This window comes from Pinus tabuliformis, chromosome 6 (genome assembly GCF_031772625.1).
Source record: "Pinus tabuliformis cultivar Carrire ecotype Pingquan chromosome 6, CPIR1, whole genome shotgun sequence".
NCBI classification, from domain to species: domain Eukaryota; kingdom Viridiplantae; phylum Streptophyta; class Pinopsida; order Pinales; family Pinaceae; genus Pinus; species Pinus tabuliformis.
This window is the reverse complement of record NC_142292.1, coordinates 146955137-146983099: the sequence shown is the minus strand read 5'-3', so window position 1 is coordinate 146983099 and position 27963 is coordinate 146955137.

Sequence of the window (27963 nt, the reverse complement as noted above, 5' to 3'; positions counted from 1 at the left end):
ACCTGGGCCCTCATGCCAGGTATGGCCCAGAATTTGTACAAGCCACATGCCTTCAATGCATCGATCAAAGGTTGGTGATTCAACGTGGCAAGATCCACGTCCTCATGCTCCCGTTCTTGCCAATCAAGCATGATGTACACTCTACATCCAACAAAAAGGCAAATTAGAATGCAAGAAATTAAGTTGTTTGGGTCAATTTTGAGAATTTTTGGGTTAAAAACCCTTGCTGTGGGGTCCGCACCCTCTCTATTAGAGACAGTGCGTGGGTCCGCACCTTGCCTTCATGGAAGGTGCGGACCCCTGACTTTTTCCCCATTGAGAAAAAGTCGGGGCCCGGGGCTACCAGTGTTATGCCTGCGGGCCCCCACGCGTAGGTTTCTAGTCTAAGAACCCTCTAAAAAATCAAATAAAACCCTAAAACACAAATTGAAATGGTTGAAATTGAAGAGTAGGATGATGTGGATTACCTGGAGGAGACAGCGTTCGATTCCGATGGATGGATTTTCCGCAATCTTCACGGGAAGTTTCTGAACAAAAGCACTATTTTCTCACCCAAATATTAAACGGTAAAAATGAATTGAAAAAAGCCCTTTTTATAAGTTTTTTGAATAAATGTATTGTAAATTTGTTTATGTTTCACTTTAGAAAGGTAATTTTTGCAAGCATTTTTATCCATCTCAAACAGCTATGAGTAATGTTTGCAATTTTTTTTAGGATAACGGATTATTCAGGTGAAATCGATCATTTTCGACGAAAAAACATTTAGAGTCACCTTTAAGCTCTTTTCTGACTCCTAAAATATGAAAAGATCGCCGAGTTTTTCTTTCTAACTCGTTAAAACGGAACTAAAAAGACGGTCCACTTACAGCTCTTTTTATGACCGTAAAAACATGAAAAGATTACCGGATTTTTGTCGTTTAAAATTCGATATTGGTTATAAAACGACGTGTCATTGATCGCTTTTTTACTTTTTCGGATCAGGGGCACTAATTACGAAAAGTACTCCTTGGTCGTAAAGATCAAGCGGTTCTCTCAAGTATTATTTTATACTTTTTTAGGCTTGGGAGACACAAATTTACGAAAAAGGTCAACCTTGGAGTCTTCTTAAGTTTTTTCAGACTCTCTAAAATTGAAAAATGTCGAGTTTCTCCTATACTGGACTCGTTAAAATTCCACAGTAAAGGACCTGTTCAATTACAAACAAGAATGAACCATTCCTTCTTAGGGTTCGAATTTAAACTAAGTTGGACTCATCCAAAGGATGAGCTTATAATCAAGCAAATGTTATCCTCCTCAAGCTTGTCAAAAATACAGAGGTACTTGCCAGAAATGGTGGGGGAAAGAGAGAAAAATGAGCCTGTTTGTCATACTTTGTAACCACTCTTGAACATGACACTTTTATTCACCTGGGTTGGGAAATCCTTTGCCTAACAGTTTATCAAACCACATTGAAAGTCTTCAGCCAATTTCTGGGTATTAACTTTGGGTCAATTGTCACCAAACCATCTATTGTGTCATTATGTGTTCAAGAGGTCAGTGCCAATAAGCCATTCATCTGCAAAATATCTGTCATCCATCTTGACCATCCCTGAGTCAGTCCTTGCAACTAAATTTCTTCAACTTAATCTATGATTTCATGTTGTGGGTTTGCCTACGACGGATCACTTTCTATCGACTTCAACTCATTATCTAGAAAGATGATCTAGAAATCGTCAGTACCTTGGGATCTGCATGCCTCAATGGCAGGTTTATCGCCTTTGACGACAGGTTGCATCATTGACCTTCGATCAAAGGATTCCGTGACATGTTCGACATCAACACATCTATTCACATCTCATGGATTGTACTGGGTACTTTGAGAGCCATTGACATCATTGGTGGTTTCTCTCACACTTGTTAACAGTTTACATCATTGACTGGTAATCAAGTGGTTTCTACCATGTTCAACTTCAACACATTCATTCACATGAACAGAATCATACTGTTTCGGGAAGTAGAAATGAAGACCCTGGATCTAGTTTCCGCAATCCAGGTTGCGAGGAATTTTGTATTCATTATATGGTGTACTATTCATAAACAGATGGCTGCATCCATACTGTGTCCACATGAGTCGATACTTGTGCTGTATTACAAGATCATTCCTATATCAGACCAGTAGTTAGTTTTCTAAGTCATTTTTTATCTGAGTATGGGAATGCCTACCTCAGCGATGATATGATCTCATATATATATCTTGCATTGAATGTTTTACAGGTTTCGACCGGGCTCTCCACAAGATGATCCTCGAAATGATAAAGTACTTCACTCTTCCTAAATGATAAATGAAATCCTCATCTACTACAGACTTCGCACTTTAGGGGGCAATCTGTTACACAAAAATAGCGTCACCATGATTATTTGTAGTCAGTATGGGTCTATCATCACTTGTACTGTCCTCCTAAGAAAGTCTCAGACCTCAGCTCTTCAAGTCAAGCTTTGAAAATGGGAGAAAGACATTAAAAATCAACAAAGCTTTGGTTCCGCACTTTCTCTCACTGTTGCCTGCGGTCCTGCACCTCCTGTTCACAAAAACTGCGGACCTGCTCGCTCTGTCCCTAAACGAGTGGGTGCGGACCCCTGTGAAAGTAAAAAATGCACAAGTTTATTCTAAAAAACTCACTTTGGGTTAATTCTAGATGATTCTAGAAGGAATTTTGACGTGGATTGGTCGCTCTTAGGTGGTTCATGCATCCCAAAAGAGAAGGAGCTAATCCCTTGATGAGAGGAGCTATCCCTTTGAAGGAGGGCTTTATCCCTTTGAAGGAGGACCTAGTAACTTCCCTCCATTGCACTATAAATTAAGGCATTGGGCTGGTTGCTAGGGAGGTTAGAAGCTGAACATTTTTTAGGGTAAATGCTGGTGGAATTGAGACTTCCTAGTTAAGCTTGAGAGGAGAGATCACATACGTTTTTGGCTTCATTGGGAAGAGAGTGAAACTTGTCAAAGTAGAGGAGACTTCTTGTTGGACCCTGGGAGGAGCTTGTACAGCATCAAGGCACAGGTTGTAAAGTTCTTCTTTGATTTGAATTAATACAATCAAATTCATCTTTCTCAACAAATTGTCTTATGTCATTTGTTTTATGAATTCCTTGATCATCATGTTAAGTATGCTTTATGATATTGGCTTTTCAGGTGTTATTTAATTTGTTTGCTTGTTTGTGTTTGCAGATTCGCAACAAGGGAGCTCATTTGGATCAAAGGAGTGCGGCTTCCACAAACTTGCATTGGACCCAAGGTAGGCCTAAACACTTGTTTGCCTTTGTTTATAAATGCACATTTAGAGAAACATAGTTTTTTATTGGCTTGCTTGTCACTAGATATCATTAGATTCTAGGAAGGTCTATCTTGTCCGCAAGATCGACTCATTCCGTGTGACAGTATAGCTTACAAAATATCTTGTTAAACATTTCGATTCAACCTTTCTTTTCCTCGAGACACTTGATAATATTGAAGTCACTCCCAATAATCCATGGAGATGGGGAGTATAATTACTTGTGCTAGAAATAGAATTGAGAAATAAAGGTTTTCCATTTGCGATATTGGAGTCATAGACATTAGATACATGGTAGTAGTCCTCGATGTCAATTAACTAAAATTGTATTGTCATAATGCAAAAAGAGGTAAACATATTGGTAACCTTGATGTCTTGATCATTTCAAATAATAACCATTCCACCCAAGTATCTGTAAGCATCAATCGCTACTACTTGGAAATTCCTCCCCCATTTTCTAATTATATGAGGTAGAACCTCACTTAATATTTTTGCCTCTTATATCAACATTATTGATGGGTGCTTTGGGTACCATTTTTGTTTTAGGAGTCTTTGTTTTCCTTTACTATTGAGGCCCCTCATGTTCCATGAGACTATTTTCATCGAGAATTTACATAAAAAGGAAGTATAATGTGACTAAAAAAACCATGTCTCAAGATTTAAGTGCTTGGACAATTCCACTTCATGACTCCTATATTTCCTTAACTTGGGACCGAATGGTGAACTTGATGGCCTTAAGGAAAATTGACCAATGAAAATCTAAAAAAGAGGTGACTTTGACTTTATCACATACAATTTAATATACTAAAAAAAATATCCATAACAATTTCATCAATCAATGAATCATTAAAAAAAATCCAAAACAATTTCAGCAAGCAATGAATCAATGCATTATAAAGTACAATCTATAAACATTTTGGGAACGTTTTTCTAAAAGATGCTAAAAAACCAACATATTTAATATTAATATTTAACAATAATATGGACAATAACACATTTTGATAAATTAAGTAACATATTATCAAGCCTAAAAAATGTCATTAACAGAAAACTATAAAGCATGCAACTAATGGAAGTGACCACTCAAGGCCACCATAAGACAATTAATCAATTAAGACCAAGATTAATGGGGACAAAGATCTAGAACAGACAAAGGCAAACCTATTTTAAATTTATTGTTTTATTAGCCTGGTTCAAGATGAACATTTCAAGATATCATGAAGAACATAATTAGTTTTATTGCATTAAGAAAACCCAAGCACATTCTATAACTTAGCAAGGAAGAGATGTATAACAGCCATCTCAACGACACAACACATGGCATTGAGTTACTTTTTTTATATATAATTTAAACTCCTATCATAAAATCACAAATTTAGCATGAACGAAATGTTTAAAATCCATTTTTATAAAAACAAAATATAATTTTTCTTATAGAAAAAGAAATACCAAAAACTAAATGTATTTTTTTAGAAAATAAAAAAATACTAAAACTAAATATATATTAAAAAAATAACTAAAACATAAGCAAACTAGAATTTGAATTTGACACTCTTGTTCACTTTTGGTAACTCGTATGGTGTAATGCGATCTCTTTACCCTCATCTTTAGCTTTTTCCTAAAAAATAAAAGAATACAAAAGCGGGAAAGAGCCATAAAGCATCGGGAAGATTTTTCCTAAGAACAAAAGCATCTAAAAAGTGGAAAAGGCCATTTTTATATGAGGAAACATTATTCACCCAAAAGATTTTTTCCAAATTGAACTAATGAGGAATTTGGGAAATCTTCATAGCCTTCACTTTCCTATATATTGGAGGCTTGGCCATTGAAAAAATGATGGGTATTCTTGTATTGTCACGCTACTGAGATCTATCTTGAGAGGGAGAGTTTTGGAGCTACGAGTTGGGGGAGGTGCTATTGCAACTACATCTGATTGTTGTAACTTTCCTCCAACTCCTTTATTCATACAGATCAATTGTTCTTCCTTCCATATGTTTCTATTCATTCTTAACTTCTTCTATTTAACTAATGGATGTATCTAATTTTGGTTTGTATTTATTTATTCAATAATATTTATATGTTTTTGATAGTTTCGATTATCAAGATATTATGCTATGAAGGTTACTTTATTCTCTCTCTTATGTGTAGGACCAAGCTTTGGAGCTAGCTAGGAGCGCTTACTAAAAACTCCAAGAAGACCTGCATGCGAGGACTCACAAGAATTCATTCTCTTTTTCTTAATCTATACTCTACATCTTGATCTACTAAGAATTCTAAGCCTTAGAACAACCCTTCTCTTAATTGGTTTGTCTTAGGTTTTCGGGATAAACTGAGAGGGTTTTATTTTCATCTAACCATGCATTAAATCCTATAGCAAAATGATATTTAGAAACTTTAATATATTTCACTATGTAAATGAACTTAGTAAAATGAACCCATAGAGGGGGTTATAAATGGAAATAAAAGTAAAACTCTAAACAAGAAGCCAAAAGTGGATTTAACCATGGATGCAAAATTGGGTGTAGAATTGGATGTTAAACTAGCCATCAAAACAAGATGCAAACAATGACACAAAAAGGGTTTTAAAGTAAAATTAAAAAATGGTGCAACACTAGACACAAAGAAGGGAACAAAATAGGGCATATGAAAGGATACCGAATTGGGTGCAAACAAGGATGCAAAAATGGATACCAAAATGAGGATTCAAAGAATGGTGTAAAATTAGGATGAAAAAATGATGTAAGAAAAGACACAAAACAAGATGCAAAAGGGGACTAAAAAAGGATGAAACCAAGGATGTCAAAAATGATGCATAACTAGATGAAAATTCAAACTAAAATCTAGGTGTAAAATGAGATGAAAATGTGGACACAAAATGTGGCAAAAAATAGGATGCAAATTTGGAAGCCAAAAAGGATGAAAAACTAGATACCAAAAAGGATGCAAATTTGGACATAAAAAAGGGTGAAAATTGGACACAAAAGAAGAAAAATTGGTGCAAAAATGGGCATAAAAATGGCTCAAATTTGGATGAAAATTGAGAAGCAACATTGGATGTAAAATGTGGTGCAACAAATCATTCAAAACTTGGTGCAAAAACAAATGCAAAAATAGACGAAAAAATGGCTCAAAATTGAACTTAACAATAGACACAAAATGGGATGCAAAGGTGGATGCAACATATGGTTCAACATAGGATGCAAATTTAGATGCTCAAAAGGATGCAAGAAATGGTCTTAAAAATGATGTTAAATTTGAAGCAAAAAATGATGCAAAGTTAAATGCACAATATGGTGCAAAATAGGATGCAAAAAAGGGAGATAAATAAAAAGCAAAAGTGGATGCAAAAAATGGTGCAAAAATGCATGTAAAAATTTGGCACTAAATTAGATTCAACATATGGTGCAAAATTGGATGGAAAAAATGGTGTAAAAAAAAAACAGAAAAACTAGCACAAAAATAGATGTAAAAGTACAAAATTAGAAGCAAAAATGGCATAAGACCAGATGCAAAAATTGGCACAAACTGAATGTAAAAAAAGGCACTAAATCAGATGCCAAAGATGGTGTAAGAATTGATGCAAATTATGACACAAAACTAGAAGCAAAGAATGCCACAAAAGAGGAAGCAAAAAATGATGCAAAAATAGATGCAAAAAACGGCACAAAACTAGAAGCAAAACTTGTTGTAAAACCAAATCAAAATCTTGGTGCAAAATATGATGCAAAAAATGATGGAAATTTTGGCATAAAAAAGATTTAAAATTTGGTGCAAAAAAGGACGCTTTAAAAGTTGTACAATAGATCCAGATTTAGCGCCAGGCTACTCATCCCAATTGAGAAAAAATGCACTAAAATATGGTGTTAAATCTGGTGCAAATTGCCTGTTTTGTTGTAGTGTCGAGTGTCTTGTCTATGCCAAAATGTCCGGCTAGACCTCCACTGTGATTCTCATGAATAATGTTCTCTGTCATCGAGCAGTCAGGAATGCATAGCTGTCCTCTTCTAAATAACAATTTCTCCTGCAAGTTGTAGTCCAACCATGGACTGTTATCTCTCACCAAGGGATTCTGACATGCCTCATAGGCCTCCTTAAAATCTGTGTCAGTCTGGTATAAATCTTTTAAGTGCTCAAAACCCAGCACTTGTACAATACTCTCCTGTAAAAGTAAAGCTCTCCTACTTAATGCATCTGCCACCTTGTTGGCCTGCCCACTGATGTGTTTCAACACAAAGGTGAAACTCTACAAATATTCCACCCACTTGGCATGTTTGTGATTTAGCTTGTGCTGTTGCATTACATATTGTAGTGCAGAATTATCTAAAAACAACACAAATTCATTTCCCAGCAAATAATTCCTCCAGTGTTTCAATGCCTGTACAACAGCATAGAACTCCTTGTCATAGGACGAATATTTCTGTTTTCTTTCATTTAGCTTCTCGCTGAAAAATGCAACAGGTTTATCCTCCTGGCTAAGTACAGCTCCAATAGCCGTACCGCTAGCATCACAGCGAACCTGAAAAAGCTTTTTTAAATCTGGCAATCTCAGATTGGTCTCTCTGTCATCTTTTTCTTTAGTAGCTGAAAACTCCTTTCCGCTGCATCAGTCCATCGAAAAGGCTGATTGGCCTTTTTAATAGTGTCCAACATAGGTTCACAAAATTCGCTAAAATTTCTTATGAATTTCTAGTAAAAACTCGCCATCCCATGAAAACTACGTACCTCAAATAAGCTTTTCAAGGATGGCCAATTGACTATCGTTGCAATCTTTTCCAAATACATATTTAGTTTATTTTCTGCTATTACAAAGCCCAAATAAATCAACTCTTTTTGCAGAAAAGTACACTTTTTCAGATTTATCAGCAGTTTATTCTGCTGTAATTTTTCCATCACTTTCCGAACATGTCGAAGGTGCTCCTCCCTTGTTCTGCTGAAAATTAGTATGTCGTCCAGGTATACTATCACAAATTTTCCAATGTATTCTTTCAGCATTTCATTCATTAGCCGCATAAATGTACTGGGCGCATTGCTCAGTCCGAATGGCATAACCAGCCATTCATACAGTCCCTCATTCATCTTAAAGGTTGTCTTCCACTCATCCCCCTCTCGAATTCGGATCTGATGATACCCACTCTTCAAGTCTATCTTAGAAAAATATGCTGCCCCACTTAGGAAGTCCATCATGTCATCCATCCATGGCAGTGGAAACCTGTACTAGATGGTGATCTTGTTGATGGCCCTTGAGTCTGTGCACATCCGCCACTCTCCTCCTTTCTTGGGAGCGAGAACCGTTGGAACTGCGCAAGGGCTCAAACTCTCCCTTATCAATCCTTTGTCTAGCAGTTCTTGCACCTACTTTCTAATCTCCTCATTGTCCTTGGAGCTCATCCGATATGCTGCCTTATTTGGCAAGCTTCCTCCGGGTATGAAGTCAATATGGTGACTTCATACACCACTATATCTGTGAATTCCTGCAATGCCAATATGAAGTCAATTGGGGGGCAGTTTATCTGGCAAGTCATCCACCACTATATCTGTGAATTCCTGCAACATCTGCTGAATTTCTAAGGGTAAATCTAATACCTCTGTATGCAACAGTACCATTTTTTCTCTTCTTACAACTGCATAACTCACCTCGCTATCCTCAATTTGTTTTAGAAACTATTTTCTGTTGACCAACAATGCTCTTGGCTCACTTGTTCCTGCTGTCCCTTCCTCCTTGGATGGGCACAAGCGTATGCTTGATTCCATCCTTGACAAACTTATAGCAGTTTGTCATTCCATCATGTACCACCTTTCTGTTGTACTGCCATGGCCTACCTAGCAGTATGTGACATACATCCATCGGCATGATGTCACAAATGACCTTATCCTTATATCTGCCTATTTGAATCTCCACCTCACATTGTTCATCCACTAGCAACTGATGGCCTTTTTGCAGCCATGAAACTTTGTAAGGGGTGGGATGTTTCAATCACTTCAATTCTAACTTTTCCACCATCTCTATGGCCACTAAGTTATCTGTACTATCGCTGTCAATAATTAACTTACAACACTTACTGTGTGACTTATAAACCGTCCGAAACAAAGCCTTCTGCTGCGTTCGTTCGGTGACTTCCTTGGCTGGTTTCAACAACACCTTGTTCAACACCAGGGCTTCCCCTGTTTCTGGAGCATTCTCTGCTTCTTGGGGAGGTGCCTCTGCTTCCTTTGGTTGTGCAACATATGCACCCCTCTGTCCAACTTGGTCTACCTCAGGACACTCAAATGATCTGTGTCCCTACTTATGACACCTGTAGCATTGATAACCAGCTCCTCTACCTCGTCCATTTCCCCTGCCTCACTGATATGGCCTACCACCTTTCACATTATCACCTTTGTCTGCTGATCCGGAGGCTTTAGAACTGTTGCCTTCCTCATTACTGCTAATAGTCCGCCCTCTGCCATATGACTGGCCTCTTCCTCTACCAGTTCCTTGTCCTCTCCTGGCATTTTGCCTTCTAGTAATTTTCTCTTCAGCTTTCATAGCACTCTGATACGCTTCTTCAATGTTCTTTGGAGACAGAATACTAATTTCATCTAAAATTTCTAGCCTTAAACCATTTACATACCTGGCTGTCTTTTCTGTGGTATCCTCTGTATAACCGGCCCTTAAGTTCACTCGATAAAACTCCTCAGTATACTCCCTCACCATCATTCCTTTCTGTTTCAAATTCTGCACTTGTTTGTGTAGTGCAATCTGATAGTCTTTCGGCAGAAATCTGCCCTTCAACTTGGCCACCATCCTTGACCAGGTTTTGATTGGAAACTTGTTCAATATCCTTCTCTCTGTTTGGACACTGTCCCACCATAGGACTATGTGTCCCTTCAACTTCGTCACAACACATTTGACTCTGCTTTCTTCACTGAGCTCCTCACACTCAAAATACTTATCTAGCTCACTGATCCAGTCTAATAGAACCTCTATGGACAGGATGCTACCATAATTTGGGAGTTTTGGTTTGGGTTTACTGCTTGCCACTAAGACAGATCTCAATAGTCTCATTTTTGGGCCCTCTCCATCTGATCCATCTGTTGTCGCTTCAGCTTCCTCTTCACTATCATCGCCTACCTCTAGATCTCTTCTTCTCCCTGCCTCAACTGCCTCCAAACAGGCAGTAAGAATCTTGATCTCCTCTCTCAGTCCTTCATCTGCTACCCTCCGAACACCTCTTCCACGACCTCGCCTTCCTACCTCCATTTCTCTAACATCCCTTAGAAAAAAAAAAAATTCTGCTCTGAGACCACTATGATAGGACCTAGCCCACATTCCAATGGGTAACTTAACACACATTTGTCTGGTGCTATTTTTGAAGGCAGATTTGGTTAATGATTTGGTTTGTCGATTATTGTTATGATCAATGGATATTTATGTTGTTGGTTGCAATCATTTAATTAGGATCATGAATATGAATCTGACCTATCCTCCTGCCTCGATCCTCATTTCTAGCTTGGTCATTACGCAAAACCCTTTGGTATTTTGGTCATTTTCGACATTCCATTCTGCTGTAAGAGCTCTGCAAGGGTTTCTATGGGAATACTTTGTTCTGGTTCTGTCTGCGAATGAATGTGCTTTCACAGACTCGCCTATGTTGTTGGCAACTGTATTCCTTGCTGTATGGTACTATTTTTTGCTTTGGAGGTTAGTTTGCTTGTCTTCATCGGCACAATGAGTTATTTCATCTACTGGTACATGGAATCGATTTTCTGGTTTGGTTCGTCGGACTTCCAGTTGTTCCTTCCTGTTGTTGGTTATTTTTCTTGATACTGCTCTGCTGATAAAATTGTTTCATGTTATGGTTTCCATGTGCATAGGCTTTAACTTCAATGGCTCGCTCAGCTATGTCTTCAGGTAATTTGTCTTTCCTTGCTTTAACTCTGCCTTCTCCTGGTTTAGAGACTAACCATGTCCGCTCCTCTTGTCTCAGGTCTTTTTGTTTGTATTTTGTGGCTCTGTTGCATGAGGGTCCTTGTTCTATTGTGTTCCCAGGTGAGTTATATTCTTCCCTTACTTGTATTGTATCTATGCTCATTCACTGTTATGCGTGGTATGCTTAACTTTGGCTTGTTCTGGCTGCACAGGTCAAGGGTTCGACCTCGGGCGTGGATGGCTTCAATGATTTGGTTTGCAAACCCTTCAATGCTTTGCTAGTAGGCTCTGTCACCATAGTTTTGTTGAATTGTAGCTAGGGTTTGTAGTTCTCTGGTGGCTGCACCTCACTATTCGGTTGTTGTCTATCGTTTGAGTCGTTTCACGACCTGGGCATACTTCTGTTTACAATTTCCAGTTTGTAATTCATTCTAGTCATGTTCTTTAGTTAGGCTCGAGGGTTTCACAATGTCAAACCCTTGACTAGGGTCTGCCCTATCTCGCAGTCGTTGTTTACTCTATTTGTTTTGACAATGTACACTGGACTCTTATATAATAGCAGTTATATATTCTTTCTGACTTTGTTTCGTTTAGAAAGGAAAGAAATGGTGTATGATAGTTCGTAATGAATTACCTCTGTCTTGGTTTATTCAATTGGTGCCTGGACTCTGTTTTCTTCATTCAATTGTTTCGTTGTGTGGACATTCTCCTGGCCGCGAGCTTGTTTCACGTGCTTTGTCCGTTCTAGTCTTGGAACTTACATGCGACTTACAGTGCTCTGTCTTCTTTTAAGAGAGGAAAAAAAAGCATAAAGTTGTAGGCCTGCATTTTGCTTGTTATTTTTGAATCGGTTAAACAATAGAGAAAAATATAATTGCACAATGTGTAGACGATAGTACAGATGGATGATAGATAAATTTGTGCTCTGTCTCTCTTTATTATTTGTATCCAAAAATGCTGAACCTTGTCAATGATTTTCATTGTTACATTTATATGCTTTGTCTATAGTTAATGGAACTGTGTAGTTACTTTCGGTTGTAGACCTTATAGTTACATAACTATTAAGTATTTGGTTCTGCCTATATGGCAAGATTTTACATTTAGACACATTTGTCTTTTTCTCTTAAAATGACAGGACAATTATTAATCTACTGTTTATTAAAGACAAACAAGTAAATAACCCTAACCGACCAAACTACCTTTGACTAATACTGAGATTAAGATAAAACAAAATCCTACCTCCTACTCTGACAAACTGAACATATAAAACAAACAATATGCTAATTCAACTCTCCAACCTGGCAGAGACCAACACCCGGTCATGGTGCCTTAGCTGGATGCTCCTGCATCACTTCGTTAATTATTTTTGGTTTCACCAAGCTTTTCCTCTAAGCCTTTAATTATTAAAGTCTTTTTTAGTAAAAGTAATTAATAATAAATAAAAAGTACTTGTAATAACGCGAAATGTTACAAATTGTACCTTGGCATGGACCCTATTTACTATGCATGAATCATATTAGTGATCTAAGGCCTATTGTAAAAATATAAAACTAGTTTATTAAATAATGTCCATAGTTATTTTTCCTAATATTTTCTATACATGACAATATTTTTACAATTAATAGGGTTTTCATATTTTTTAATTTTTGTGTTTGATTAATTTATTAGTATTTGTAAATTAAATTAGTTATAAATAATGTATATTATACCGGAATGAAAATTAAGTGTAAAATTAGGGCTTGTTTGCAAACACAATCACTTCTAAAAACAGAATATCAAATTCAGAAGTGTAGTTTTTAAATCTGATTTTGTCAATTCAAAACTAAATTGTACACTTTATAAAAACCCAAATTTTGTATTTTCTAACTTTACCCTGCAATGAAAAATATACATATGTCTTAAAACTAATTATAATTTATCTAAATTAAATTATTTACCAATTCTTCTAATTAAATATCCATTACACCATTTCCTCTACCTGCATTTCTTTATTTTTTTAAAATTACATACTGAAAAGTGTGAAATTAGGGTTTATTTTAAAAAACAATCACTCCAAAACTGCAATATAAAATTCAAAAGTGTAGTTTTAAAATCCAATATTATCACTTCGGAACTAAATTGTACACTTTAAAAAAACCCAAAGTTTATATTTACAAACTTTAAACTATGATGAAAAATATATATACATATTAAAATTAATCAAAATTTTATAAATTAAATTGTTTACCAATTCTTCTAATTAAATATCCATTACACCATTTCCTCTTGCTGAATTTCTTTGTTCTTTTTAATATTATATATTGAAAAGTTATAAAAATGATCACATTGTTATGGTAGGATTATTACTTAATGATTTAGAAATATTTACTTAATATTTTATTATTTAAAAATAATAAAAATACTAATTTTTTTTATAAGGTTCATTTTGGTCTTTGATGATGGATGGAGTTACCATTTGAAACATGGGATGAATCACAAATATTACACTGTGCTATTTGAGAAATCTCAAATAACAAAGATGAAATTATTAATAGAAAACCAATAAAATTCAATTTGTGTGACCCAAGGGTTTTTCATGGTGCTAAATCTATTTATGCATTCAAAGATATATTTTAAACAACAAAAAAGTATTGAAATTGTATTTCCGGATTTTGGTGAATTCTTGTGAAAAGGCTATTTCATCTATAAGTTAGATTACGCCATTAATAATTATAATTATAATTATAACCAAATTAAATGTAACTGATATACGTTGAAGAGTTCATTTGTATCTATCACAAAGGTCATTGATAAATATATAATGATAAAAATAATATTACAAAAAAAAAAACTGTAAATGAATATTTTAGTAAATAATTAAAGAAAAAAAAAGATAATATTAAAAATTATTAATTTAAAATTATTAAATTATTAAATAGTACTTAATATTTATTGAATAATTGCTAAATAATTAAATTTAATACCCACTAAAAATATTTATTAATTAATAATTGAATTATATATTAATAATAAATAATGAATATTAAATAATTTATTTATTTATTTATATTAAAAACAACAATAATAATAATTATTTAATTCATTTTTTATAATAAATAAATTTAAAAACCCTTGAGATTAATATTATAAACCCAAGGTGTATAAACCCTAACATAAATATTAAAAACACAACCACATTTACTAATGTGGTTGATATACACCGACGAGCATATATGAAGCGCACTTACAACCATATTAGTAAATGTGGTTGATGCATGCCTATAGGCATACAATTAATAAACATTTATTAACATAACTGTATAAGCCCTACGATAAATATTATAAACCCAAGGGAATAATAAACCTAAGGGATTATAAAACAAAGGGAGTAATATTAAAAGCAAGGCATAAATACTATGATTATTAAATCCAAAAATATCGCTTATGATAATTTCATTTGTGGTAAAAATTACTTAGAGAATGTTTCTTCTTGCAAATATTTAGGTATTGACATCCACCATTAGCTCAAGTTGAACTACAACACTGAGAAAAGGATTATAGGAGGTTGGAAAGTTTACTATGACCTTGAAAATAATTCTAAGATAACTAATCTTTGGGTTTGGAGTAAAAAATTTCCTCTTCAAGACTCTCGTCACCCCTGTTATTTTAGATGGATGTGAGGTGTGGGGTGGCAGTCATTCTAGAGATTCACAGAAGAATATTGAAATGATCCAAAACAAATTCATAACCTACAACCTCAAGATTAAACTTAATACTCCCTACTGTATTCCCTTAATTGAGGCTTTCCTTTCCCCCATTGAATGGTCAACTATGTTTGGATATTTAATGTATAAGAATTTGTACAACATAGAAACCAAGAGACTGCCAAAAACTACTTCTAACTCTATTCAAAACCACCTTCAACTCAAGCGAGGGTGTCATAAGGATGCCAAGTTGTGGCTTGATTATTTCGTAAGATATAATTGATTAATAAATTTAAAAACCCTTTGGATTAATATTATAAACCCAAGTTATATAAACCCTAACATAGATATTAAAAAGCAAAATCACATTTACTAATGTGGTTGATATACCCCCACGGGCATATATGAAGGACACGTACAACCACATTAGTAAGTGTGGTTGATGTACGCCTATAGGAATATGATTAATACACATTTATTAAAATAACTATATAAACCCTATGATAAATATTATAAATCCATGGGAACAATAAACCTAATGGATTATAAAACCAAGGGAATAATATTAAACACAAGGGATAGATACTATGGGTATTAAATCCAAAAAGATTGCTTATGGTAATTTCATTTGTGATAACAATTACTTAGAGAATGTTTCTTCTTACAAATATTTGGGTATTGACATTCACCATGAGCTCAACTTGAACTATAGCATTGATAAAATTATTATAGGAGGTTGGAAAGCTTACTATGAGCTTGAAAACAATTGTAAGACGACTAATCTTTGGGTTTGGAGTAAAAAAAGTTATTCTTTGAGACTCTCGTCACCCTTGTTATTTTATATGGATGTGGGGCATGGGGTTGCAACCTTTCGAGGGATTCACGAATGAAGATTGAAATGATCCAAAAGAAATTCATAACCTACAACCTCAAGATTAATGGTAATACTCCCTACCCTATTTTCTTAGTTAAGGCTAAGCTTTCCTCGATGAAATGCACGACTATGTTTAGGTATTTGATGTATAAGAATAAGTTGTACAACATGGAAGCTAAAAGACTCCCAAAAATTACTTCTAACTATAGTCAAAACCACCTTCGACTCAAGAAATGGTGGCATAAGGATGCCAAGTCCCAGCTTGATTATTTGGAGATAAAGGAGGAGATCATCTTGGGGAATAAGGATAATATTAAAAATGTCATTACTTCCAAATTTAAGGATGAGTTATGGAATGATAAGGAGATAGAGGGGAAAAGAAGTGTACAATACTATAAGGAGGTTATCAGCCCCATGCTTGCTAACATGAATTACCTTTCTATATTAACTAGTGCTAAGAAGAGAATTAATATTGCAAGGATTAAAACTAATTATCATGAACTTTAGGGTGAAACCGAACATTTCTCTATTCCTAAGATATCTTGGGACAAGAGAATATGCCTCCTTTGTCATACTAAGAGAGTCAAAGATGAAAACCACTTTCTCTTGGATTGTCTGGCTCTTACTCACATCCGCTCTCATTTCCAAAACATTATCCCTGCTACCAACTTCATCAACTTGTTCAATTAGTAAAACTACAATGACCTCATAATGCTTCTCTCCCTCTTTTTTTATCACAAGAATAAAATTTTAAATAATCCCAATTAATTGTTTCTCTCTTAAGGTCTAATAGACTATATCGGTCTTAGTGGGCATAAATCATCATCATCATAAACAAAAGTTATATAAACCCTAACTTAAATATTATAAACCCTAAAATAAACATGGCTGACCATGGTAGACCACGGTTGATTTTCAAATTGACACAAATTATGTCACAATGCAACGTTAGACTATAGTTGACCATGATTGATTTTCTTATTGAGATAACGTTTTTCACAATGCGACGTAGGGAAATGGTTGACCATGGTTGACCATGGTCGATGTCCATATTGAAACAATATTTTTCACAATGTGAAGTTGGACCATGGTTGACCATTGTGACAATGTGACGTTAGACAAAGAGACAATCTTTGTCACAATGTGACCATGGTTATTGACCATGGTTGACAATGATTGACCATTTTCTACCATGGATATTAACCATGCTTGACTGTGATAGACCATGATTAACTATGGTTGAGACAACCTTTGTCACAATGCGATGTTGGAACATGGTTGATCATGGTTGATTTTCATATTAACACAATAGTTGTCACAATGCGACATTGCTTGATTTTCATATTCAAATAATCTTTTTCACAATGTGAAGTTGGACCAGGGTTGACCATCATTATAAAAGCCATCGATTTATATTAAACCTAAACATTAATGTTATAAACCCTATGAATAATATTATACCCTAGGAATATGAACCCTTAGATTAATAAACCCAAGTGAATGATATTATAAACCCAAGGTATTAACAGTAAAAGCCCAAGAGATTATAAGCCCAAGGGAATAATAAACCCAAGGGATTAATAGTAAAAACCCAGGAGATTATAAGACCAAGGGAATAATATTAAACCCATTGGATAAATATCATAAATATGAGGTATAAAAATGGTAAGATAGATATTATAAACCCTAAAATAATCATGGTTGACCATGGTTTGCTGTTGTTGATTTTCATACTGAGACAATATTTGGAATATTGTGACATTGGAGCATCGTTGACCATGGATGACCGTGATTTTAAACCCAAGGGATTTATATTAAACCCTAGGATTAATATTATAAACCCTATGAAAAACATTGTACCATAGGAATATGAACCCTTATATTAATAAAGCCAATGATTTGATATTATAAACCCAAGGGATTGATATTATAAACCCAAGGGACTAATATTATAAACACAAGGTATATAAAACCTAAGGTAAATATTATAAACCCTAAAATAAATATGGTTGATTATGTTTGACCATAATTCATTTTCATATTGAGACAATCTTTGCCACAAAGCGACATTGCACCATGGTTGATCATCGTTGAGCATGATTCATTTTCATATAGATACAATCTTTGAAAAATTCAATCTTGGACCATGGTTGATTTTCATATTGAGAAAATCTTTGTCATAATGTAACATTGGATCATTGTTGACCATTGTAGGCCATGATTATAGACCCAATGGATTTCTATTAAACATAAGGGATTTATATTTAAAACCCTGTGAATAATATTACACCCTAGGAAAATAAACACTTAGACTAATAAACCAAATGGATTACTATTATAAAACCTTGGGAATAATAAACCAATGGGATTAATTGTAAAAACCCAAGGGACTATAAAACATAGGGAATAATAAACCTAAGGGCTTAATACTAAAAACCCAAGGGATTATAAACCCAAGGGATGAATATTATAAAACCTATGGATATAATCCCTAAGATAAATACTATAAACCCTAAAATAGACATGGTTGAGCATGTTTTACCATGGTTGATTTTCATATTGAGACAGTCTTTGTCACAATGTGACATTTGACCATGGTTGACCATTGTTGATTTTCATATTGAGAGAATCTTTGTCACAATGGGACATTGGACCATGGTTGACCATGATTATAAACCCAAGGGATTAATATTAAACCCTATGATTAATATTATAAACTTGATGAATAATATTGTACCCTAGGAAATATGAACCCTTAGATTGATAAACCCGAGGGATTTATTCTAAAACCCTGAGGTATTATAAACCCAAGGAAATAATATTAAACCAAAGGGATTAATGTTATAAACACAAGTTATATAAACCCTAATATAAATATTATAAACCCAAGGGATTAATACCAAAAACCCAAGGAATTATAAACTCAAGGGAATAATATTAAACCCAAGGGATAAATATTATAAATCAAAGGTATAAAAACACTAAGGTAAATATTATAAAAATGGTTGGCCATGGTTTATATTCATATTGAGATAATTTTTGCACAATACTACATTAGACTATGGTTGACCACGATTGATTTTCATATTAAGACAACTTTTATCACAATGTGAAGTTGGACAATGGTTTACCATGGTTGATTTGCATATTGAGACAATCTTTGTCACAATGTGATGTTGGAACATGGTTGGCCAAGGATGACAATGGTTTCCACAATATGACGTTGGACCAGGAGGCAATATTTGCCACAATGTGACCATGGTTGACCATGGTTGATTTTCATATTGAAACAATCTTTGTCACAATTTGACATTGGAACATGGTTGATTCTCATATTGAGACAAGCCTTGTCACATTGTGACATTGGACTATGGCTGACCATGACTTATTTTAATGTCAAGGCAATTTTAGCACAATGCGACATTGGACCATGGTTGAACATGATTGATTTTCATATTGAGATAATCTTTCTCACAATGTGACATTGGACCCTAGTTGACCTCGGTTGACCATGACTGATTTTAATATCGAGACAACTTTCATAACAATACGATGTTGGACCATTGTTGACGATGGTTGATTTTCATATTGAGACAATCCTTTTCACAATGCAAAATTGAACCGTGATTTATCATGGTTGATTTTCATATTGAGACAATCTTTGTCACAATGCGACGTTCTACCATGGTTGACCATGGATGACCATGGTTGACAATGGATGACCATGGTTGTCACAATGGGACGTTGAACCAAGAGACAATCTTTGTCACAATGTTCCCATGGTTACTGGCCATTATTAACCATGATTGACCATGGTTGATTTTCATATTGAGAAAATATTTGTCACAATGTGACATTAGAACATGGTTGACCATGGTTGATTTTCATATTGAGACAAACCTTGTCATAATGCGAGATAGGACCATGGTTGACCATGGTCGATTTTCATATTGAGAAAATCTTTGTCATAATGTTACATTCGACCATGGTTGACAATGTATGAGCATGGTTGTCACAATGTGATGTTGGACCTAGATACAATCTTTGTCACAATGTGACCATGGTTTAGCACAGTTGATTTTGATACTGAGACAATCTTTGTCACAATGAAATGTTGGAACATGTTTGACCATGGTTGATTTTCATATTGAGACAATCATTGTCACAATGTGACATTGGTCCATGGTTGGCCATGATTAATTTTAATGTCAAGATAATATTTTTCACAATGTGATGCTTGACCATGGTTGATTTTCATATTGAGACAATATTTGCCACAATGCGACATTGGGCCACAGTTGACCATGATTGATTTTCATATTGAGAAAAGCCTATGATAAATCGTAAGATAAAAATTTTAAACCAAGATATATAAAATGTAAACATTATCTCCACACTTTTTATCTTTTCGTAAAAATAAAAAGAAAATTAGCATATGCAAATAACTTATCTGGATGCTTTATCATTTTTGGAAAAGATACAAAAGAAAAGGTTTGAGTCCTTTTTTTTAGGAACGTAAATAACCACTAGAAATTAAAATTTAAGAAAATTCCATGTAAAATAATGTCCATTTAGATCATGGAAGGTCCAAAATATAAATTATTATAATATTATTTTAGATTTTTAATTAATTAATTTATTTCAATGTTAAATAATTAACATTTGTTTTTATTTTTATTTTTATTTTTTTAAATGCGTGCAATAAATATTAATAATTAAATTAAAATTATTTTTTCTTCTAATTTAAAATCGTTATTATATTTCGATTTATTTAACAATAAATAAATTATCATTATATATATATATATATCTATATATATATATATATATATATATATATATATATATATATATATATATATATATATATATATGATTTCTACTCTACTTACATGTGGGAGGATGAGATTGTAATATTTGATTCTACATTTCTTTTAAACAGATATGATGTACTTAGGTTTTTCTATTTTTTATTATTAAAATATAGTTTAATAGTTAATTAAATTAATTAATTTAATAATTAATCAATTTAATTAAATATATTATTTAATACTAACCAAAACCATATGCTGCAAATTTAGTACCCAAACGATTTCCCATTACTAATTTGAAAATCATTTACCATGTGAATACACTATTATTTATCTCCTTGGCCAATGTTGTCGGTTCCTTGAAGAACTCTTCTAAATCTAAATTTATTGAACTGTCAGATACAGAGGAGAGAATAGTACAGTCTGGAGATGACAACATGTTCAATTCATACAAACCTTCAACTAAAGTAGCTGCATATCCTACAAAATAATAGGATTGCAAGGATCTCTCTTCATGTAATCTCCAATCAAAGAACTACAGTTCCCAACTTCTATTTCAACCAAATTAACATATTCCATTTCCAATGCCATTAGCTCCAAATCGTCGTATGTGATGGAATTTTTATTTTCCTTAACATTACACAATTTCAATGTGTCATCTGAACTACAATAAGTAGTATGACCATTAATGTTGCAAAGTTTTTTAGCGAGATTATCCTATACCATCACAAAGGTAACACACTCCAAATATTCATGTGGGATGGAATTTGTATTTTTTGTAACATTAAACAAGCACCTGCAATCACTATGACCATAACCATTGCAACACTTTCGTCTTATCGAGAGTTTGCAAAACTCACCAAAATGGAAGTACAAACGGAGCTAGAAGTGAGAAACTGTCAATTTTAGTGTGCAATGAATATCAACATGGATTGGACATCACACAAACACATTCTTGATGGACCATGCTATGACTGTTCAAGCTTGTGTAAAATAATGTTTGAGCATGTTTGAGAAAGTGACTTCAACACTTCCAATCCAAGAAGGGATCTCAAAAGCATCAACTGATTGAGAAGTGAATACAAAATGATCAATCACGAGATCCACAGTAGTCTCCAAAATTTGAATGTAGGAAAGAATTTGGAGGGTGTTTATTGCAGAAACAATAGGGATATATCTCAATAAAGAAGTAAACTTATAAATTCATCCATAGACTATTTTCCTAAATTCAAATCATGGAACTCCTTCACTTTTTCATCATAGAACCATTCTGTCAAATACTTATCTTTAAAATGTTTTCGAAATTTATCCCATGTTACCTCTCATTCATCAATTCCTCAAACAATTGTAATCTCTTCCTACCATAAGGTTGCTTTACCCTGTAAATGATAAATTTCCAATCTAGTCTTTAGGTTTTCAATATACTCGTAAATCTGAAAATATGTGTTCATGTTGATTAACCGAGCTTCAATGGCTTCCTTTTCTTCTCTATCAAATGTTGGAGGTTCAATTTTTTTAAAACCACCTTACAATTCAACCTCCCTCAACTTTTGGGATTTCCTCCCCCTCTCGATGCATGTCATCTCTATTTCCATATTCCATGCTAGGATTTGGAGTCTGTTGTAGCGGTTACAGCCACCCTCCAAAATTTTTCCTTAGCCTATTTTGGAGCCTCCCTACCAACCTTCACAACATCTTGCCTTACTTTGTCAAGTCCTCAAGCTTTAGTGTCTTTCTTTCTCAAAGGAAGCCTGTCGATCACAGTCTGATATTTTCCCTTCATAGGCTACTCATTTGGACTTGGTCCAGCTGCAAGCTGAGCAGCTTCCTAGTGAAATTTTCACATTTTTAGAGGGAAACCAACCTTCCCTCCAGGAATTGCGTAATTCCTTTTGACAGCCTGTTGGGCTCCAGGATTACACAATCTTGCCATCCAACCCTCCCAATAGGATTTGCACAATGTTTCCCATCAACAGGTAGTTCAGCCCATGATTTGCACAAATTTGGGTAGCAGTCAGTTGTTGGGCCCAGAAATTGCACAATACGCTTGGGCAGTCAACCCGCCTTACAGTCAAGAATGCACATTTTTCTCCAACAGTCAAGCAGTCTCTTTCATGTGCAGTTGAAATGACCGGTTCCCTCAAGGATTGAGCAAAACAGACTTGCATGCATGGGTTGTCTCTCCCAAGGCAGTATGCAAAGGCATCCCTTGTTTGAGGGATCTATGTTTAGTAGTTGGAGGTTGCATGCAAGGAACAATTCAGAAACCTCCCTCCAAGTGTGGCTTCCCCTAGATTTGTGGAGTGCACGTCACAACCTCAATGTTATCAAAACTCATCGATCGGACACTGTAGAGCTCATTCCTCACATCAACCTTGTATCTGTGACATCCAACATCACATCTAGGAGTAGTCGGCACATTCAGCTCAGATGTTTTAGGGTAAGCTCACTTCCTATGCCTTTTGTTGCATTTCTGTCGCTTTTTGTGTATTCGCTTGTGTGAGTGATGTTTGCTTGCTTTCTTTGAACACCTGTTGTCATTTGCATGTATACTAGCTTATCCTAGGTCTGTTTTAGTTTTCTTTTCTATCTCACTGTGGTCACATGCATGAAACTATTTTGCACGGACGTTCGCCCAACCGACGAATGACATCACCCACATGCATGTTGATATGTTTGATCAATGCTTCATTCATGTTTTGCATGCACTTTTTATCACTTCTACTATCACTTAGTGTTTCCATGCATTTCGTCGACTTGCTTTTAGTTGCCAGGGGCATCATGAACATCAACTGCAGGCATCATAATGAATGCATCTAATGCAGCGAATGAAGCGAATGCATCGAATGCAAGAGGAAGGTTGTTGACAGCATAGAGGTAGAGCAAAGTTGCAAGATCAAGTAGATCCACTGATAATGAAAGAATCTTTCGACACTCAGGCTATGAAGTGATGACACGACATGAAGATCGCGCAAAGCTAGAAATGGAACAAAGAAGGAGTTGCATGTGCCGAAGAAGAAACTCCGAAATAACATGAAGCTGCACAGACAGACTAATGAGTTGCAGCATGAACATGAACAACAGTGAACGCAACAAGCACTCACGGATGAAACTGCACCAGTACAAGTTAAGGATCCATCCCAACAGCTGACACAAAGAAAACATGGTGAGTAGTGTTGTTGATCACATGTAAAGGATCCAGCAGAATGCATGTTGTTGAGCGCACACATGCAATCTGACCCATTCAACACACTCACCAAGGCGAAGACAAGAAACAAGTCGAACAGGGGCTGAACATGCACTTCGGCAAGTTGATGTGCATCACCACCAACACACACCTGAATATCAGCACAGACGCTATCAATCAGTCTGTTGCCAATTCAACTGTACCCATGAAGACCATGTGCATGTTAGCAAACAAGTTGGATGAAGGGGCCGAACCAATTCACTGGTTGCAACGGAGGTAAGAGTTTGCTTCAACAAGTTATCACCTTGAGGTGCATGCATACCATCATGGATGACCAAGCTTGGCATCAGTTCACCAACTTCACCGTCACAAGCATGTCAAAGAGTTGGTCTCACCACAACAGACCGAGTGTAAGTGATGTCTTGCAAGGCTTGCTCAATCCATGATGTCTCACATGAGTACATGTGCATTGTAATGTTGAGTCATGCCAAGTGTAAGTCAAGTGTCAAAATTTGGATGTAACAGTCATAGAGTAGGTGAAGAGTCATGAGGGTAGTTGAATTGTCACAAAGGGGAATGTCAAGGGTCACCCCACCCTTTTCTATAAATAGTCCTTCATAACTCATTGTATGGGCCTTTTTTCAGCCAAGCTTCTACTAAGACTGTCTTGAAGAAGGCTTGGACAATATTGTAATGCGCCATGGCTTCTTGATGCTAGCCTAAGCTGTCAATACCCACATTATGCAAATAAAATTGCATGTCACTGGTCCCAGGCCTTAATCACCTGATCCATGATGAAAATATTCACAAATAAAGGTTTAAGGCTTCTTAATTAAGTTTTATGTGGAAACGTTTCATTTGGACTATCCAAAGTTTTAAACTTTAATAAGGCCTCATAAATTTTAGTTAACCTATACCCCGCGCATATTGACCAAACCTCTAACCATAGTCAATTTCCTTTGGTTACACCTGATTTAACCCAAAACACATTAATCCGCTTGATTTCTATTATAACCCTCGTATAATAGAAATACACATAAAACACATGTAAGCCTTACTCTTTCGTCAATCCATGGCCTTTGCTCATTTATCGATGCTCGCCTTCTTCACACGATCACGTCCGATCATGAACCAATGAATGGTCTTGATCGCTGGAATTCAATGAGTGTTTAAGCTCGTTGAATAAACCTTCATCGCATCCACTTTTTCCATAAACATTATCGTGCTAACTCTCCATCATTGATCTTACCTTGCAATCCAATGGTTGTTGGTTCACCAAATCAACAAAACTAATCAGTGATCCTCCACCATTGATCAAAGGCCATTTGATCCAACGGTTAATAAATATATTGGGCGAGAATCTTGCGCAATGTTTACCCACCCGATAAAGTGGTTTTCTCTCTCCACCCGAGTGATATGTGTCAGTTGATTAATTGAATTTCTTATAATTCCAAAAGACTGCTTACCACTTTTTCTTCACCTGATAAACAACTTCTCTGATAAAACTGTTTTTCTTCTTTGACTAACGCATGAGCTTATCAGCGTGCGATGATCGTAGATCTTCTCCCATCAAACAACTACGACGGCTCCTCCAGATTTCTCTTCCTCCATTAATATCCGTCGATCTAAATGATCTGACAATTCCCGTTCTTTTTTGCCTACTTCTCTATTAAGCCATTTCTTAGTGTTTATGTGGTTTCAGGTTTCTTCAGGGTTTTAATATTTAGTTGTCCTGCAACACAACTCCCTCTTGATTTAACTTCGCATGCTCCTAACATAGTCACTCCTGAATCTCAACTATGATTCTTCCAATGGGTTAAAGCGATCCAATACGATCCTTCATATAACTTCTTGTATTTGTTATGCTCAAACTCCACCTGCATACATATACTATGCAGAAACTCTAGTTTTCACACACAATTCATAACTCCATTAATCAATACACACAACACAATTCAGAATTGAATTCTTTGTATTGATAAATAAATATTTACATACGAGTCTCTCTATCTCTGGCCGGATATTCTAATCAGTGGCCTCTGTTTTCCTACCTTCCCGTAGGCTTACAGTCAAACTCTCTAACAAAGTAACTAGCTAACCCCTAACTAGCTAACCGGCTAACTTTTCTTATGCCTTTTAGGCTTACATTTATACAAAAGGAGTCTATAACCAATTTTTGGTTTAGATCCATAACCTCCTCAACAAAATCCTAAAATATTATCTTTATCCCTAAGGATCCTCTTTAATCCACAAGTCATGAAACCAACTCCTAATTTAAGATTTACATCTAATTCTAAATCTTTCAACTATCCTAAATCTCTCATGTCCTCCAACATTCGAGAACATTTACAAATATGCCTCACAATACTTAATTATTTCCTATTCTCATTAAAATCACTCAAAAGCCTAAGTAATTACATTAATTTTAACACTTAGGAAACCAACTTCCTTAAAACACGAGACCCCCCTATGTCTACTAAAATACAATGATTCTTCTGAGTTGAATGCTCCTACATCACTTCTCCACTGGATGGAGATAGTACGTCTCTTTGGAGGAGCAGGCATATGTGGTTGTAATGTTCCACTGATGGGGTTAGCAGGTTTACATGGTGTATTTTATGATTGTGACTTATGCTTCTTTAATAATAAGGGCCAGTACATTTTCATGCATATGTTGTTATTATAGTTGGACTGTTCTAGTTTCCTTAATGATATATGTTGTTTAGCTTACGTACTTGTATATGAACTGATTTGTATGCAATTATATGAATCTTGTTGTTAATGTGTTGCATATGTTGTTAATGTTGTCACTGTCCATGTCATCTGCTCTGCCAGACACCAGACATACATTTCTCATGAAACTTGTTATATCAACCGTTACAATCATCTTGAACTGATCCATGAGTGTTGTTCATGTTATCTTACCTTGTATGTTGTGATTGTCACATCTGTGTCAACTACTCTGCCGGAAGTTGTGCATGTCCTTTGAGTTGTGTGTCCCCAGCCAAGTTGGGACTGATCCCTTTCAACCTGGAACTCACCTTCACCTTTGAAGTGTTGGAACCTCTCATACTCATTCCTTGATTCAGTGCATTAGTCACACCCTTGCTACTGACAGAGTTATCTTACTTGCGTCTGTGCGACATCACGGTCAAGGCATTACCTTACAACCCATTGTAGGGACTCCTACACCAAACAGTCTAAGGTCTAATTGGGACTTCTTACCGAGGAGATACCCTTGACAAGTTGGCAGGTCCAGCACCATCAACAGAGTCCTTTGATTTTTACTATTTGAGAGGCTTTTCATAATTATCTCTTGTTCGAGCCTCAATCTCCCATGATCAGCCCCAAGGTTTTTCATCTCAGCTCATAGTTGTTGAACTGTCTCCAGCATTAGTGCATTCGTATTGTGAGTATCTCCTCCTAGCTAAACCCACATCTTTGGGTTTGATTTTGTATGAGGCACACGTCCAACTCCTACTATTGGTCTCCCCAGTGGGATAGTTCCAGTTCCTCTTCTCATATTGTTTTTCTTCCTCTATGCATCATTAATACTTTTTTTCTCCTACAGTTTCCCAAACATACCTCAACATTGTAACCATGATGCTCTTATACCATGTGTAACATGTATCAACATAATACCCAACTAACAGATATATGTGTGTGTGTGTGTGTGTGTGTGTTAAACTTTTTTCATTCCAACAATATTATCATTTTTTTTATTTTTCACATACGATAGACATATAACACTTATATCAATATTATTTAACGTTGCACAAGGATTTCAATTTAATGTCACATCCCATGGACATTTATTTAAGTCTCCCTTATAAACAATTGTTTTCTTTTAGTTAAACTTTGGGTTTCATGATATCAATGGGTTGACATCTTTACGTCGACACTAAGTTTTAACTCTCGAATGTAAAGCCTATGTGTTACATGGCTCGTGTACAGGAGCATCCACACATTGGCCATTTGGCCTCATCTCCATACTCGATATTCATATGTAATCCAATGGTTCAGGTTACCCGAAGGGTGGCTAGGGAAACAACCCTCCCAAGCCCTTGCTAATGGGAATCATTCTTCCATCCTTCTGCTTCGATGGCACCACTCTACAACTCAAGGTTTTTCTTCCTTCTATTCACTGGCTACCATGGTTTTAGTGGACTTGCTACCAGGTATGCTGGC